General features: G+C 43.6%; 1 protein-coding gene across 1 annotated transcript in view; it reads right to left on the reverse strand.

Annotated features, from left to right (window-relative positions):
• The window catches only part of LOC126253366 (huntingtin-like), a 549,449-nt gene that overhangs the window by 411,872 nt on the left and 119,031 nt on the right, over positions 1 to 18,546 (reverse strand). The window lies entirely within an intron of this gene.

An 18,546-nucleotide genomic window follows, 5' to 3' on the forward strand; every position in this document is an offset into this window, starting at 1 on the left:
TTAAAGGAGTTTTGCTATTTGGGGAGCAAAATAACTGATGATGGGCGAAGTAGAAAGGACATAAAATGTAGACTGACAATGGCAAGGAAATGTGGTGCTACAGAAGAATGCTGAAGATTAGATGGGTAGATCACATAAATAATGAGGAGGTATTGAATAGGATTGGAGAGAAAAGGAGTTTGTGGCACAACTTGACCAGAAGAGCAGTCGGTTGGTAGGACATGTTCCAAGGCATCAAGGGATCACCAGTTCAGTATTGGAGGGCAGCGTGGAGGGTAAAAATCGTAGAGGGAGACCAAGAGATGAATACACTAAGCAGATTCAGGAGGATGTAGGCTGCAGTACGTACTGGGAGATGAAGAAGCTTGCACAGGATAGAGTAGCATGGAGAGATGCATCATACCAGTCTCAGGACTGAAGACCACAACAACAAACAATTATTTACAATGATAAGACAAAACTTTATGAGCTTCTGCATTCCACCTTTGGAATGTAATTATGAGCCTGTGGTGGCCAATAGTGTCCTAGTTGTGTTTCATCATGTTCACATCAGGTGAATATAATGGCCATATGCTTCTCAAGCCACTGTAGCGTTATTCTGGCCTTGTGATACAGACAGTTATCTTGCTGGAAAAAGCACTGCCATCAGGCAAGGTATCCCACATGAAGGGATGCAGGTGATCCACAATAATGTTTACACAGTCCACAGCTGGTAAGGTGCCTTCAGCTCTTGTCACACGTAACTCAGTAGCCAAGGTGAACAGTCCCCACTGCATGCTACTGTGTCCACCAACCAGTATCCAGGGTATGGTGTACGTTTGAAGTAACACTGATCCACAGTGCAATCTTCATGATCCTGCCTCTACTGCAATTATAATTGGCAATGATGTTGGATCAATGTAAGAAGACACTGGCCTCATCTGTTGTGTAGCCCCATGTTTAACACTGAGTGCTCTGAAGCACTATTACCTGACCAGCAGTGTTCTCTTTTGTGAAATCTGCCACAGATCACCACCTATTCCATTTTACAGAGTGTGGAAGCTCCTACTTCCATGTTCTCTGATGAACCAGGGATGTCCAAGACCTTGTCACCTACTTGTGTTTTCACCACCCTTCAACCACTTTCTGTAGACACTCATGACGGTGTAGCATCGATAGGTCACATTAACCACACAAATTACAACCTATGGAACATTAACTGCTCTTACGAGCCACTATGTTTAATTAAGTCTGCCTTTTTACTTGATGCAGTGTTTGTGTGTATCAGTCTTTATGGTAAAATATATGTGTATATAGGAAACTTGGGAACTGTTTATAACGTATATTATGATCCGTACCCAGAATCCCATACTGGTGACACCAGAAAAAAAGATTTATGTCTTCAGCGACTTCCGTGCCAGTCGTATAGAATCAACAGGTTTCACGTACGATGCCATGGCTACACCACAGAACATTCTTTACGGAGATTTGGAGGCCCAGCTCTTACAACCATGCCCCGCTGTCAGTTATTTCGCAGCTAACGGACAATGATCTATGATCTTCGACGAGGATAACCTAAACTTTAGCAACTCCACAATGACCGAGTGTTACGCAGTTACCTCAAACAATGGACTCAGATTTTGTTTCGCCGGATTACGCACAACAACAAGTGAAAAGTGAAGTGGAAGATCTACTAAATAGTGTGACGATCGATTGCTCATATGAAGTTCAAAGGGACCGAAATTCGCACACGTGCTTTGATCCTCTACGCGTCGTGACGCCGGTTACAGTAGTGCCGGGTGCAATGCCACCATTTGTGCAAAACGCACAAGCAGTCAACTATTACCAAGCTATGCCAGCCTCGCCTTCCTCACAAAACAGTAACAGACATTTTATGCATCCAGTTCGCCAGAACAAACCACCAGATCGGCGGCCCAGTTTCGCGACCACTTGGGTACGAGTACACTCAACATAGCCTCTTCACCCAGCAACGTTGTACTACGACAGTGCAACCGCCAACAGGTTTCACCAGTGTTTTATGGTCCTACCACGAACGGTGCATGGCTACTGTACTCCAGGCCGCCCCCCCCCCTATCCCCCAACCCCCTCACCCATGGGGGGTCTCGATCTGGTCCAGTTTATGGGCCCTCATTACACGCCACTCGCCCGTTCGCTCCCACAGTACCGACCGTGCCTGCCACGTTGTGTTTTCGGGCATCTTCAGAGACATTACAACCAGCCATTGTTCCAAACGTGTGTGCTAGTAACATTTCCACTCCAGTGATGCTGGATTCCAGCATGAAATCTTGTGCAGCGGGACTGCAAGCCTTCCAAGACATGCCAAAGCAGTCATCATCTCCACCTGCAAGCTGCCTACCCAAGCTACCTCTCCTATACGAGGACAATCCAGTTTCATGGTTCACACTGGTGGAGCACCTCTTCAAGATGCATAAAGTGACTGATGACAACTCCAAGTTCCTATGTTTGGTCACACACCTTCACGACAACTCGGCTTTAATTTGTGATCTACTGCTTTCACCTCCACCGCCACCGAAGTACGAGTTCGCCAAGAAGACGATATTGGACTGACATGCCTGCTTGCTACAGGAATTGATAATCAAGATTCTGTACGAGGAGCACCTGGGGACCTCACTCCATCACAACTTTGGCGCCGCCTCAGGTTACTTGGGAGTGAACACACGATGCCAGACATCACCCTACCGACCTACAGATACATCTACTGCAACACTCTTTTGAGTATATCGGTTCTGGCCTATGCATCGCAGATCAGATGTATGCGCTGCTGCGCCAGAAACACCCAGTTCATCCCCTATCGCTGTGTGACACTACACCTCCTGTTTACCGGCCGTCTGCAGGCAGGGGCAGGGGCCATTCCGCTTCCACGCCTTCTACGCCGCCAGGCAGTACTCATTTGCTTTCTCCTCTTTCCAAGACTCAAAAATCACCCACGCTCCATACGTCCCGGTTTGCGTCCCAGAACAGATCAACAAGGATAAGCCTCCCCCACTATCACAGTCACCGCCACCGCCACATCCGGCTCATCCGTACTGTTGGTAAAACAAGATTTTTGGGGCTGAGGCCAAGAAGTGCAGGTTACCTTGCCAACACCCAAACGCTGACCGCAGGAACTAAGTGACACCGAGTCCTGCAGAGAATTTCACAGGCATCCCCTAACATTGCACTCCGTCCACTCGTCCCCTCGGCCAAGCGGTCGTTTATCCGTGACAGACATTTCATCGCAGTTTGTCTACTTAATTGATATTGCTGCTGACGTGTCTATCATACCTCGATCGTTGGCTCCTACCGACCTTTCACCAATGAAGTCTATCCTACGAGCTGTCAACGCATCAATGTTACAAACTGTTGGTTCTGTGAAAGTGATGGTGCACCTATCCCCTTCTCCGTGTTTCCTGTGGACCTTCTACATCGCCGACATCAATGAACTAATTCTCGGTATGGATTTTTTGTCCCATTACAAGCTCTCCCCGAATGTAGTCCAGTGTTCAGTGTTACACCACCCATCTAACACTCAGGTACCGTGCTCCGGCATCCATTCTCCTCGTTCCGTTTCTGCCGCAACATGGCATTTAGTTCTCGAGTGTTCCGCCCTCGCGGGCAAGATTGTGACCTGCATCACTAACCTACTTTCAGAATACGACTCAGTGGTGCACTTCCGCCGGGAGAACAACGAGCTGAAACAATGCATTGCTCACTCTTACAATGAGCTCACTGCAGCCCACACCTCGCTGTTGAAACTGCAATCTGCAGTTCCTTCACCGGATCGAACTTCATCGCCAAGCATCAGTTCAAACACTTATCAGGTTAGTACAAAAACATTCAGTGCATGTGATGATTAGCGTTCAGTAACCATCGCACCACCCAAGCACCCACTACGTGTAGTGCCTTGTGTTCCAAACAGTGTCTCTAATAACAGTCGCTCACGCAGCACGCCCATGCCCACTACGCAGGCAGCCGCCCCACTTGTCGATAAACATTCCCCCTCTCCCACACGCCAGCCAAGCAGCTTGGCGGCCGTCGCTGTCCCTCACGCAAAACCAGCACCTCTCTCGCCCGCGCCGGTTGCCCAAGGCAAAGTAAACAACAGACAGTCGCTGCGCGCCCCACTCCGCTCAGTGCTGCGTGCGCAGCCGACCTCTACAAACAAGCGAATGCCGCATTCGCATAATAGGCATGTGACTTTCATGCTGCCTTTTTCCACTCACACTAATGGCTACGCCTCATCACGCCCCACTCGTACTATAAATTACTACCGCTGTCATCTACCTTCTGCCGCTGCCGTGCAGGCCCCGCTGACAGACTCGCTCTCCGGCAAACAAACTTCGGGCGTTAAACCAGTCTGTTGGACTGAACCCCTGCTATAGGCTTTCAGGGCTCTTAAAACAGCTTTAGCTCACGCAGTCATACTTGGCCACCCTGATCCGTCTGCAGATTTGTTCATCACTAAGGACGCCAGCGACATCGCGGTCAGAGCAGTATTACAACAGAGAAAAGGCAACACAGTTCCACCACTTCATTTCTTCTACAAAAAACAGTCTACAGCACAGAAGAAATATTCCGCTTTTGATAGAGAGCTTCTGGCGGTGTACGAGGCCGTCAAACATTTCTTCACTGACATTGAGGGCCGTCCTTTCTTCATCCCCGCCAGAGGATCTTGCCCCCCCCCCGCAACGCTTTCGCCACTCCGACCTGGTCTCTCAATTTACTACAGATGCACGCTACATCAAAGGCTGTCCACATCAAGGTATATCAACAATACCTGTCAGCAGCTGAGGTTTTCAGTTAGTCATCATTTATTCCAGGGAAAAGCGGCACGGTCATCAACAGTAACTGTTCTTCCGAGAACAAGTTTCCGTCTTCGTGTATATAGTTAAAGGCTACCCAGCCATTGACCTTTGTCTGTGCAAATGCGCACAGGTTGCCCAAACTCTTACGGGAATCGCCAAAGCGTGCGCGAGTAATGAGTGAATGGGCAAATGTCTATAAGGTACATTACATTTGTAGAATTGTGGACAGTTGGGAATGTGAGTCTCACGCGAAGCATGCAAGGGATAAGTCCCTGCAGTCGCGCTATTCATCTGTGTCCTCGGTGGCTCATATGGATAGAGCATCTGCCATGTAAGCAGGAGATCCCGGGTTCGAGTCCCGGTTGGGGCACACATTTTCAGCTGTCCACATCGAGGTATATCAACAATACCTGTCAGCAGCTGAGGTTTTCAGTTAGTCATCATCTGTTCGACATTATGATAAAACATCGCCCCCAAACTGTTTCTCTACACAAGCTCAAGCCTGCCCCTCGCAGACTCCGACACCCCTCTGCCGTCCCAGTTGGACTGCCCGAGCACATGTTCTTTTGAGTCCATTCAACCTACAGTTGGGTTTTCTCCGTCCAACGAGTCACCACCACAGTTTGCAGGTTCCTCAGGCATGTCATCATCATCATCATCATCCCCATTCACAGGTTTTGAAGATATTTCAGGTACTTGAGATGCGGATGTCCCGTCCTTCGTTTTGTGCTGAAACGTACCACCAGACCGCGTCGACGATGTGTCAATTACGGTGTTTGATAATCGTGTGATTGTACTGCTCACTGCCAGCACAGACCTGATCCTCACCGAGAAACTCAACATCAAGATAGTGCACAGCTTGTCCCTCCCACAAGAGTGTGACCTGTCATGTGTTCGAGCTTTCATTTCTTCGGACGGCTCAGTATGAATTAGGGGAAGTCGTAACTGCCATCCGCTTCACATCTGCTGTGCAGCGAGCTTTGTTAATTCAAGTATTAACTGTATTTTTCTTACTTGTAACTTCTTCTTCCGTGTGTTTTTGCTTTTTATGTAGCATTAATTGTCGAGTGCTTAGTAATAGTGTTCCATAGATTTTGTGTTTGTTTTGAATACAGTCAGAGAGAGTCCCTTTAGTCAGCCATAGTGCCAGTAGTGCTAGTGTTTGTTTTCAATACAGTCCAGAGACAGGTAGTGCTATTTTCATTGTTTTCTACAAGAAGTGGCTAGCAACCACAGTTTAGTCAGTTTAGTCAGCCGCCTTTAGTGAATTAGCAGTCCAGTTAAAAGTTGATTAACTCTCTACAGTAAATTGATTTCTTAGGATGGAAAGGATGTGTGACTGCTGTGTACGGACGCAGGAGGAGCGGGCCACTGTTCGCGAACAGCTGAACGTGTTGATGGCCGCAGTCAGCCGTTTTCAGGCTGCTGCCTCGGAGTGTAGGGGAGTCTGGTGCGTCGCATGGTACACCCCAGGTGTTACATGCTGCACCCACTGTCCCTACTGTCGAGACATCTTCGCGGGTACCGGGCGCGGTTGGGCCACCCTCTCCCCAAGGGGAGTGGCGGGTTCAGTGGCGTTCACGGCGCACGAGGCGGAGGGTCACTGTGGAGGCTGGCCGTGTGGCATCGCCCGCTCTGCCTGTGAGTGGACATGTGGCCGCTTCTTCAGCAAGGTCCGAGCAGGCACACGGGGGGAGGGGTTTATTAGTTATTGGGAGCTCCAACGTTAGGCGGGTGATGGAGCCCCTTAGGGAAATAGCGGAAAGGTCGGGGAAGAAGGCCAGTGTTCACTCTGTCTGCTTCCCGGGGGGTCTCATCTGAGATGTGGAGGAGGCCCTGCCGGCGGCAATAGAGAGCACTGGGTGCACCCGACTGCAAACTGTTGCTCATGTCAGCACCAATGACTCCTGCCGTCTGGGTTCAGAGGTCATCCTCAGTTCGTACAGGCGGTTGGCGGAATTGGTGAAGGCGGAAAGCCTCGCTCGCGGGGTGGAATCAGACCTAACTATTTGTAGTATCGATCCCAGAACCGATCACAGTCCTCTGGTTTGGAGCCGAGTGGAAGGCTTAAACCAGGGGCTCAGACGATTCTGCGGAGATCTGGGGTGCAAATTTCTCGACCTCCGCTACCGGGTGGAGAAATGTAGGAGGGTCCCCCTGAATAGGTCAGGCGTGCACTACATGCCGGAAGCGGCTACAAGGGTAGCGGAGAACGTGTGGAGTGCACATGGGGGGTTTTTTAGGTTAGAGAATTCCCTCCCTAGGCCCGACAAGACACCTCCTGAGACGTGGAAAGGTAGGAGTAGGCAAAATGTAACAGGGAATAACAATATTAATGTGCTAATAGTAAACTGCAGGAGCATCTATAGAAAGGTCCCAGAACTGCTCTCATTAATAAACGGTCACAACGCCCACATAGTACTAGGGACAGAAAGTTGGCTGAAACCAGACGTAAACAATAATGAAATCCTAAACTCAGATTGGAATGTATACCGCAGAGACAGGCTGCACAGTGAAGGGGGAGGCGTGTTTATAGCGATAAGAAGTGCAATAGTATCAAAGGAAATTGACGGAGATCCGAAATGTGAAATAATTTGGGTGAAGGTCACGGTTAAAGCAGGCCCAGACATGGTAATTGGATGTCTCTATAGGCCCCCTGGCTCAGCAGCTGTTGTGGCTGAGCACCTGAAGGATAATTTGGATAATATTTCGAGTAGATTTCCGCACCATGTTATAGTTCTGGGTGGAGATTTTAATTTGCCAGATATAGACTGGGAGACTCAAACATTCATAACGGGTGGCAGGGACAAAGAATCCAGTGAAATTTTTTAAAGTGCTTTATCTGAAAACTACCTTGAGCAGTTAAACAGAGAACCGACTCGTGGCGATAACATATTAGACCTTCTGGTGACAAACAGACCCGAACTATTTGAAACAGTTAACGCAGAACAGGGAATCAGCGATCATAAAGCGGTTACTGCATCGATGATTTCAGCCGTAAATAGAAATATTAAAAAAGGTAGGAAGATTTTTCTGTTTGGCAAAAGTGACAAAAGGCAGATTACAGAGTACCCGATGGCTCAACACAAAAGTTTAGTCTCAAGTACAGATAGTGTTGAGGATCAGTGGACAAAGTTCAAAACCATCGTACAATATGCGTTAGATGAGTATGTGCCAAGCAAGATCGTAAGAGACGGAGAAGAGCCACCGTGGTACAACAACTGAGTTAGGAAACTGCTGCGGAAGCAAAGTGAACTTCACAGCAAACATAAACATAGCCAAAGCCTTGCAGACAAACAAAAATTACGCGAAGCGAAATGTAGTGTGAGGAGGGCTATGCGAGAGGTGTTCAATGAATTCGAAAGTAAAGTTCTATGTACTGACTTGGCAGAAAATCCTAAGATATTTTGGTCTTATGTCAAAGCGGTAGGTGGCTAGAAAACAAAATGTCCAAACACTCTGTGACCAAAATGGTACTGAAATAGAGGATGACAGACTAAAGGCCGAAATACTAAATGTCTTTTTCCAAAGCTGTTTCACAGAGGAAGACTGTACTGTAGTTCCTTCTCTAGATTGTCGTACAGATGACAAAATGGTAGATATCACAATAGACGACAGAGGAATAGAGAAACAATTAAAATCGCTCAAAAGAGTACGCGAAGGAACTTGCCCCTCTACTTGCAGCGGTGTACCGTAGGTCTCTAGAAGAGCGTAGCGTTCCAAAGGATTGGAAAAGGGCACAGGTCATCCCCGTTTTCAAGAAGGGACGTCGAACAGATGTGCAGAACTATAGACCTATATCTCTAACGTCGATCAGTTGTAGAATTTTGGAACACATATTATGTTCGAGTATAATGATTTTCCTGGAGACTAGAAATCTACTCTGTAGGAATCAGCATGGGTTTCGAAAAAGACGGTTGTGTGAAACCCAGCTCGCGCTATTCGTCCATGAGACTCAGAGAGCCATAGACACGGGTTCACAGGTAGATGCCGTGTTTCTTGACTTCCGCAAGGCGTTCGATACAGTTCACCACAGTCGTTTAATGAACAAAGTAAGAGCATATGGACTATCAGACCAATTGTGTGATTGGATTGAAGAGTTCCTAGATAACAGAACGCATGTCATTCTCAATGGAGAGAAGTCTTCCGAAGTAAGAGTGATTTCAGGTGTGCCGCAGGGGAGTGTCATAGGACCGTTGCTATTCACAATATACATAAATGACCTTGTGGATGACATCGGAAGTTCACTGAGGCTTTTTGCAGATGATGCTGTGGTGTATCGAGAAGTTGTAACAATGTAAAATTGTACTGAAATGCAGGAGGATCTGCAGCGAATAGACGCATGGTGCAGGGAGTGGCAATTGAGTCTCAATGTAGACAAGTGTAATGTGCTGCGAATACATAGAAAGATAGTTCCCTTATCATTTAGCTACAAAATAGCAGGTCAGCAACTGGAAGCAGTTAATTCTATAAATTATTTGGGAGTACGCATTAGGAGTGATTTAAAATGGAATGATCATATAAAGTTGATCGTCGGTAAAGCGGATGCCCGACTGAGATTCATTGAAAGAATCCTAAGGAAATGCAATACGAAAACAAAGGAAGTAGGTTACAGTACGCTTGTTCGCCCACTGCTTGAATACTGCTCAACAGTGTGGGATCCGTACCAGATAGGATTGATAGAAGAGATAGAGAAGATCCAACGGAGAGCAGCGCACTTCGTTACAGGATCATTTAATAATCGTGAAAGCGTTACGGAGATGATAGATAAACTCCAGTGGAAGACTCTGCAGGAGAGACGCTCAGTAGCTCGGTACGGCCTTTTGTTAAACTTTCGAGAACATACCTTCACCGAAGAGTCAAGCAGTATATTGCTCCCTCCTACGTATATCTTGCGAAGAGACCATGAGGATAAAATCAGAGAGATTAGAGCCCACACAGAAGCATACCGACAATCCTCCTTTCCACGAACAATGCGAGATGGAATAGAAGGGAGAACCGATAGAGGTACTCAGGGTACCCTCCGCCACACACCGTCAGGTGGCTTGCGGAGTATGGATGTAGATGTAGATGTAGAAGGCACGCTCACACGCCGCCTCCTCTCGCATACCGCTACTCCCGAGTTGGCCGACGCATCATTCCCCCCGCTGGTTTTTGGATTACGAGATGGACCGGCGGCACGCCGCACCTTCATACTGCAAAAGCTTCCGGTCGTGCACCAGCCGCCTCGCACCACTCACGCCTCACTGACCTGACACCCACATGACAAACCCCCCCCACCTCAGGGCTCAGAAGCCGTACTCCGTACTGAGAGGGAGGGGGGGGGGGGCTGTGTGGCGTTGATAGGTTACATCAACCACACAAATTATAATCTTTGGAACATTAACTGCTCTTACGAGCCGCCATGTTTAATTCAGTCTGCCTTTGTACTTCATGCAGTGTTCATGTGTATCAGTCTTTATGGTAAAATATATGTGTATATAGGAAACTTGGAAACTGTTTATTACATATATTACGATACGTATACAGAATCCCATAGCAGCATGACACACATAGCCAACCGCCTTCGTCATTTGCGTGATGCCTGTTCCCGGACACTGGGCTATAACAAACTGCCCTTTGCCAAAATTGCTTACGTCAGTGAGTTTTCTAATGTGTAGACAATATCACTACTAGAATCGTTTCTCACTTGCCTCTGTTATGCTTATACACTTTCCTTCCTGTGTCACATGCCCACAGCATTACAAGTGCCGTTCACTCTCGTGGTGGTTAGTGGTCATAATGTTCTGGCTCATCAGAGTATGTCAAGCATTTTCTATTGTTGATAGAACTACTCACACATCCTATTAGATTAACTGTTGGCAACAATTACCAGATACAGGTTTACCCACACTTAAAATGGCATAATGTTGGTGAAAATTATTCTAGCAGAAGTGCTACGTACTTTCCCATGCATGTTGCTGCACCGCCCTGAATAACACACAGAAAACTCAGAAGGCTCATAATCAGTTTGCAGCACACACACACATTTTGGAAGCAATTATGATTATTTTCATGTTTTCTCTGCTTCACATCCTTCACATCTTGTGTTTTATCTTAGATCTACTTTTAACATTTCTCAACTGTTTTCATTTTTAAATGCACACATGGATAACAAAGACAAATTTCTCCATCAGTGTGGAGGTGGTCTGAATTGGGCAGGTGATACATAATACAGTATATACACTACAATGGAATGATCACAGCCAATGCAGTGTAAGGAGCCTAAAGATTGTTTGGCTCACGTCAGAGTAAGTCACAGTTGTGTGATAATTTATAATTTTAAGCCAGTTGGCCATGTGTACTGTGGATCTCTTGTACTATGCATATATTGTACCTGCCTCGAAAAAGTCAATCGTCTATGTAACATATAAATATGGCTGCAAGTTGATCATTTGCAGGTGAGTGTATACGAAAGTAAAAATATCTAGTTTAATAACTGAAATAAGTGTGCAATTGTTTTGCACTACATAAAAGCTTATTAACAAAATTTCTTCTACAGAATATACAGAGATGCCTGTAAGATTTTTATTTTTATTTATTTATTTATTATTTTTATTTATTTATTTCAAATTTAATTTTACTACCTGCCAGATGTTGTATATCACATGCTATAAAACTAAAGATTTCAGCTCATGATTATCGTTTTTTCTTCTTCTACTGTCATTACGAATATCAGTAAATTTTCTTAACTGTAATGGATTGTTTTCGTAGTGTCTAGTAATGCTACTGATAACTTGCTGTGAATCAGGATCTGAGAATGCATTCAGTACCAGACAGAAATTTATTTGTTGTTCTGACACTAATAATCACAGTTCCACCATATCTGTTGACATACAGTGCAAGTTTAATTTTTGCAATCAATTGTGGTTAAACTTGCCACAGTATGAGGACATAGTTCACAATAAAATGTAGTTATGGAGCTATGCACCATGACAAGTACTTTCTTAGAAATGTAAGTAGTCTAGTTTTTTTGTGTCTAGGTATATTTTTGTAATGAGCAGAAACCTTCTCTTGGAATTGTTGTTCCTGACTTTAAAGAAGGTTCTTGGAATTTTCCCTGCAGGTTTTCATGAGATATTCAATACATTTGAGTGTCCGCCGGTTAAGACTTTCAGCAACACCGTTGTGCTCTATCACAAGTCAAATAAGGCAACAGCTGTTCACACCTTTCTTCTTTGTACACATTCAATGAACCCCATTAGTCTGACATGATGTAAACCCCATACACTTCTCGGGCTACATTATTGCTCCCAGGTATTTGTATGCTATGAAAGACTCCACACGTAACTTATTAATCAAATAATTTTTTCTTCAATGGTAGAGACAAATTTCACTGAAATTCACCCACAAAACATAAAATGGCATAACAAGATCTTATTTCACAGTCAGCATGATATTCTTTAGTTATAAAGTATCTTAGTACTACTTTACTGTGTACGTGTGTGGTGGAGCAAAATTTGAATCCAGAGACTTCAGTTCAATAAGGCTACAGCTTACAGAAAGAATCTCACATTCTGCAGCAGAGTATAAGATGCAGCAAAACTTACTGACACATTAAAATGGTGCACTGAACAGTTACTCGGATCAAGTCCTTATATTTCAAAAACAATGTTCTTTTCTACTCAACTACCTGAGCATGTCACAGAGTTGCCTCAACACTTTAATGTCTCAGTACCTCTCTTTTTTCTTACAACTTCCATCCAACTCTACCATTTACCTTAATGGATTAGCATCACCTGGAGAAAGGATACAGTGCAGACCAGCTTAGCCATCAATAACAAATTTTCACAATTTTTGTCTGAATAACAACAGGAATATAAAAATTCTGGGTGATATATGTGGCCGATAAAATTACATAAAACTCTGATTTCCAAATTTCTGGGCTTTTCATTGTGTCATTTTCCTTCTACATTTTTCCGGCAACTGCTCTGATTGTCTTCCTCATATGTTGAATGCAGATTTCATTGTTTGCTGGGCTCCAACCAAATCGTAAATGGGATGCACTGTGCACCTAACAATGGTTTCCCAGTACTGTCAAAGAATGCTTGTAAAACAGTCTTTACAGGGTTGACACACACACACACACACACACACACACACACACACACACACACAGAGAGAGAGAGAGAGAGAGAGAGAGTACTGATAATGGAGTGCTAGATACTTTACTTATGCTACTGCCTCTGACCCTGTCAATTATATTATTGACACTCACCATATAGCGGAGCCGCTGAGTCGCAGATAGGCACAACAAAAAGATTCACACAAATATAGCTTTCAGCCATTAAGGCCTTTGTCAACAACACACACACATACACACGCGCACACACACGCACACACAAACCCAACTTGCACACATGACTGCAGACTCAGGCAGTGTGGTCAGTTGCCTTTTCTAAGTGATGAGTTACTTTTCTATGTGATAAGTTACCTCTGAAAACTATTCTGCACAATATTGTTGTTGTTGCTGTCTTCAGTCTAGAGACTGGTTTGATGCAGCTATCCATGCTACTTTATCCTGTGCAAGCCTCTTCAACTCCGAGTAAGTACTGCAACCTGCATTCTTCTGAGTCTGCTTAGTGAATTCATTTCTTGGTCTCCCTCTATGATCTATAATCGATGTTAACACATTTCCCTTGGGTTGGGTTGTTTGGGAGAAGAGACCAGACTGCGAGGTCATTGGTACTGTCGGATTAGGGAAGGATGGGAAAGGAAGTCGGCCGTGCCCTTTCAAAAGAACCATCCTGGCATTTGCCTGGAGCAATTTAGGGAAATCATGGAAAACCTAAATCAGGATGGCCAGATGCGGGATTGAAGCATCATCCATTCGAATGCGAAAAATTTCTCTTCTTCAGAAACGCTTTCCTTGGCATTGCCAGTCCACATTTTATATACTCTCTACTTTGAGCATCATCAGTTATTTTGCTCCCCAAATAGCAAAACTCATCTACTACTTTAAGTGTCTCGTTTCCTAATCTAATTCCCTCAGCACCACCTGATTTAATTCAACTACACTCCATTATCCTTGTTTTGGTTTTGTTGATGTTCATCTTATATCCTCCTTTCAAAACACTGTCCATTCTGTTCAACTGCCCTTCCAGATCCTTTGCTGCTTTGCTGTCTCTGACAGAATTACAATGTTGTCGGCAAACCTTCTCCACAAATTTTGATTCCATCTCCAAATTTTTCTTTGGTTTCCATTACTGCTTGCTCAATATGCAGATAGAATAACATCGAGATAGGCTAAAACCCTGTCTCACTGCCTTCTCAATCACTGCTCCCTTTTGTGCCCTTTGACTCTTATAACTGCCATTTGGCTTCTGTACAAATTGTAAATAGCCTTTCACTCTCTGTATTTTACTCCTGCTATCAACAGAATTCGAAGGAGAGTATTCCAACCAACATTGTCAAAAGCTTTCTCTCAAATCTAGTAACGTAGGTTTGCCTTTTCTTAACCTATTTTCTATGAGAAGTCGTAGGGGTCAGTATTGCCTCACTTGTTCCTACATTTCTCCGGAATCCAAACTGATCTTTCCTGAGGTTGGCTTCTACTAGTTTTTCAATTCGTCTCTAAAGAATTCGTGTTAGTATATTGTAACTGTCACTTATTAAACTGGTAGTTCAGTAATGTTCACACCTGTCAATACCTGCTTTCTTTGGGATTGTAATTATTATACACTTCTTGAAGTCTGAGGTTATTTCCCCTGTCTCATACATCTTGCTCACCAGATGGAAGAGTTTTGTCATAGCTGGCTCATCCAAGGCTATCAACAGTTCTAATAGAATGTTGCCTACTCCCTGCAAGACATTACTGACTGTAAATATGCAAAATATGTAAGGAGATTGATTCACTTGTTTCCAAGACTAGAAATTACACAAAGAGCAAAAGTAGCTGAACTTAACTGTTTTAGTAGCTCAGTAATAAGCTTCTTCCAGTTCAAATTTTCATCAGTATGTATATCCAAAAATTTGGTGCATTCTACCCTTTTTACTTACTCCTGTTCATATGCTAGATCAATTTTGGGTATGTCTCTATTTGTTGTATGGAAATGAATATAGCATGTTTTCTCAAATTTATGGGAGCGTCCATTTTCACACTTTATAAATCTTTGAAAAATATCATACAACAATGTTTCCTGTTTTTTCTTTCTAATGAAATTTATTAGAACAATGGTATTGTCTGCAAAAAGTACCAATGCTGTATAATGAATTTAAGTGGAAGCTCATAAACATATACAAAAAATAAGAGTGGCCCCAAAATTGAAACTTTTCGGTTTAGCTTCATGATTTCTCCCCAATCACTAAAATTCTCTCTCCTTTTAACTTTTTGCATTCTACTTGTTAAGTATGATCAAACCATTTATGTGTATGGTCATCAATTCGATTTGTGTTAGCCAGTATGACTCAACTACGATCAGTCGGATGACGATACTGAAAATAGTCATTGAATAACAGAAAATCTCACTCTACCTTCCCAATGGTCATGTATTCCTTTTAAAGTAAGCAGAAGTTGTGGAGCACCGCCTTCACATAAATGTGCTGCCCATCTGAAGCAAATATATTTTTTTGCGTCAGACTGTTTCAACATAGCACTGACAATACTTCTCCCTATGCTATGTTTACGTATGTGATGTTCTTGTCACAATTGATTACTCGTGGCAAGTGAGTCTACTGCAGTACCCCTAGTATATTATTCCTGTACTGTCACTCTCATTATGAGCGATGTGAGTTAACGAGCACTGTGCTCTCATTGAAATATATGACTGAAAGAGTCAGCCTACAGGAACTGTGAAATGAACCCTGTCATCCAGGACCGCGTGCTACAAAGGTTGCAGATTCACCATGAGATGTGGAAACTCAGAGACGTCTATTGTCTATTGACGCATAAGCACCATAGTGTGCAAGTGAGACAGACAAGAACCTATGTCATAGGAAAAACCAGTAGAAGTCATTTGTGGCCAAGGAGATGTAGCAGTGTTAAATATGGCGCACCTAAGATCGGCCATAAAGTGAAACATTTACGAAAACTATTTAATTCTGTAGTAGCGCAGTGAATGAAGCCACAGTAGTTTTAATCGAGCATCCTCCATACATTTTTGTGGTGATCCCAATAAAACTTGAATACTGATCATGTCTATAATTGTTTAGGTGTTACTGTAATAGTGAAATTGATAAGTTTTGTAACAAAGACCTGAATGCTAAAATCTCAACGCTTTGGTTGATCTTAACAATCGACATTTCGTATAGAAGCACATCATTAAAATAATGAATGTTACCATTAGGTTTAGTGCATAACACTTACTTTTGAAAGCACATTGGTGCTAGGCTACTAGCTGTGACATTCAAATTTAAGAAGGAAATTGTATTGGTTTTATGTAAAAGAATTTAACATTTATTATGTAATGGATCCCCCCAATGAACCATAGACCTTGCTGTTGGTGGGGAGGCTTGCGTGCCTCAGCGATACAGATAGCCGTACCGTAGAAGCAACCACAACGGAGGGGTATCTGTTGAGAGGCGAGACAAATGTGTGGTTGCTGAAGACGGGCAGCAGCCTTTTCAGTAGTTGCAGGGGCAACAGTCTGGATGATTGACTGATCTGGCCTTGTAACACTAACCAAAACGGCCTTGCTGTTCTGGTACTGCGAACGGCTGAAAACAAGGGGAAACTACAGCTGCAATTTTTCCCGAGGTCATGCAGCTTTACTGTATGGTTAAATGATGATGGCGTCCTCTTGGGTAAAATATTCCGGAGGTAAAATAGTCCCCCATTCGGATCTCCAGGCGGGGACTACTCAAGAGGATGTCATTATCAGGAAAAAGAAAACTGGCGTTCTACGGATCGGAGCGTGGAATGTCAGATCCCTTAATTGGTCAGGTAGGTTAGAAAATTTAAAAATGGAAATGGATAGGTTAAAGTTAGATGTAGTGGGAATTAGTGAAGTTCGGTGGCAGGAGGAACAAGACTTTTGGTCAGGTGAATACAGGGTTATAAATACAAAATCAAATAGGGGTAAAGCAGGAGTAGGTTTAATAATGAATAAAAAAAAATAGGAGTGCGGGTAAGCTACTACAAACAGCATAGTGAACACATTATTGTGGCCAAGACAGATATGAAGCCCACACCTACCACAGTAGTACAAGTTTATATGCTAACTAGCTCTGCAGATGACGAAGAAATTGAAGAAATGTATGATGAGATAAAAGAAATTATTCTGATAGTGAAGGGAGACGAAAATTTAATAGTCATGGGTGACTGGAATTCGGTAGTAGGAAAAGTAAGAGAAGGAAATGTAGTAGGTGAATATGCGTTGGGGGTAAGAAATGAAAGAGGAAGCCGCCTGGTGGAATTTTGCACAGAGCACAACTTAATCATAGCTAACACTTGGTTCAAGAATCATAAAAGAAGGTTGTATACATGGAAGAAGCCTGGAGATACTAAAAGGTATCAGATAGATTATATAATGGAAAGACAGAGATTTAGGAACTAGGTTTTAAATTGTAAGACATTTCCTGGGGCAGATATGGACTCTGACCACAATCTATTGGTTAGGAACTGTAGATTAAAACTGAAGAAACTGCAAAAAGGTGGGAATTTAAGTAGATGGGATCTGGACAAAGTGATTAAACCAGAGGTTGCACAGAGTTTCAGGGAGAGCATAAGAGAACAATTGACAAGAATGGGGGAAAGAAATACAGTAGAAGAAGAATGGGTAGCTTTGAGGGATGAAGTAGTGAAGGCAGCAGAGGATCAAGTAGGTAAAAAGACGAGGGCTAAAGTGCGTGTCATTTATGTCACAAAACACAGTCAGCCAATGAACAGAGAACGACGTTGCCAGATCTCGACTGCAGAGCAGAGCACGAACGAGTGTCTTCAGTTTTAGAAACATTCAGTCATAAATAAAGTAATAGAACAAAAGCAATGTCTTGATAGCAGACTTTCTTTTATAGAAAGTTTTGAAAAAGCATTCTTTATACCAGTTGCTTCATATTCTATTAATTAATTGAACCAAACAAGCAATAAGACTCCTAATTCAGGCGATAGCAAGGAAAGGTGTTTGTATCAATCTCACGAACCACTTTTTCGCAATAAAGAACAGCGGTAATTGTTTATTTCCTATTGTACTTCAACAAAGCATGGGTAATTCATAGTCATACCAACAGTGTTTGTCAGTATTTTGCATGACATGTTACAGTCCTCATGGGGTTACATTGTAGGACGAGCTGCGTTAGCGTAACGGTTAAGGCGTTGGGTTAGTAAGCGAAAGAAGGGTTCAAACCTCGAGCGGTGCTTGATATTTTCTTTATTTAAAAACAATAGCGAAGTGTCTTACTTCACGAATTTTATTCATTTGAATGCAATTTTTTGATTTTTCTAGTGCTTTGTCTCTTCACTAACCCTTTCACTGCTGCAGACACGTGCTCCCCGCACTCCGCGCTGTGCGCGATTTTGTCATCACTGCACTGCTTGCCTGTGCAGACACGTGGTGTTCCCACTGCTTTCACACACTTATCATTCGATTTCACAAAAACTTTTTGGCCCAAAAATTAGATTTTTACACATCTTCTTGACTGATACCTTCCCCCATAAATGACTTAATTTTGTTTCGATGTTCAACACAGTTATTATGCAGCATTAAATATAGTAAACCATTGCACGAAATTTTGAAGAGTTTGCAGAGGTAAAAGTCCATAGCGT

This window comes from Schistocerca nitens, chromosome 4, assembly GCF_023898315.1.
Source record: "Schistocerca nitens isolate TAMUIC-IGC-003100 chromosome 4, iqSchNite1.1, whole genome shotgun sequence".
Taxonomy (NCBI): Eukaryota; Metazoa; Arthropoda; class Insecta; order Orthoptera; family Acrididae; genus Schistocerca; species Schistocerca nitens.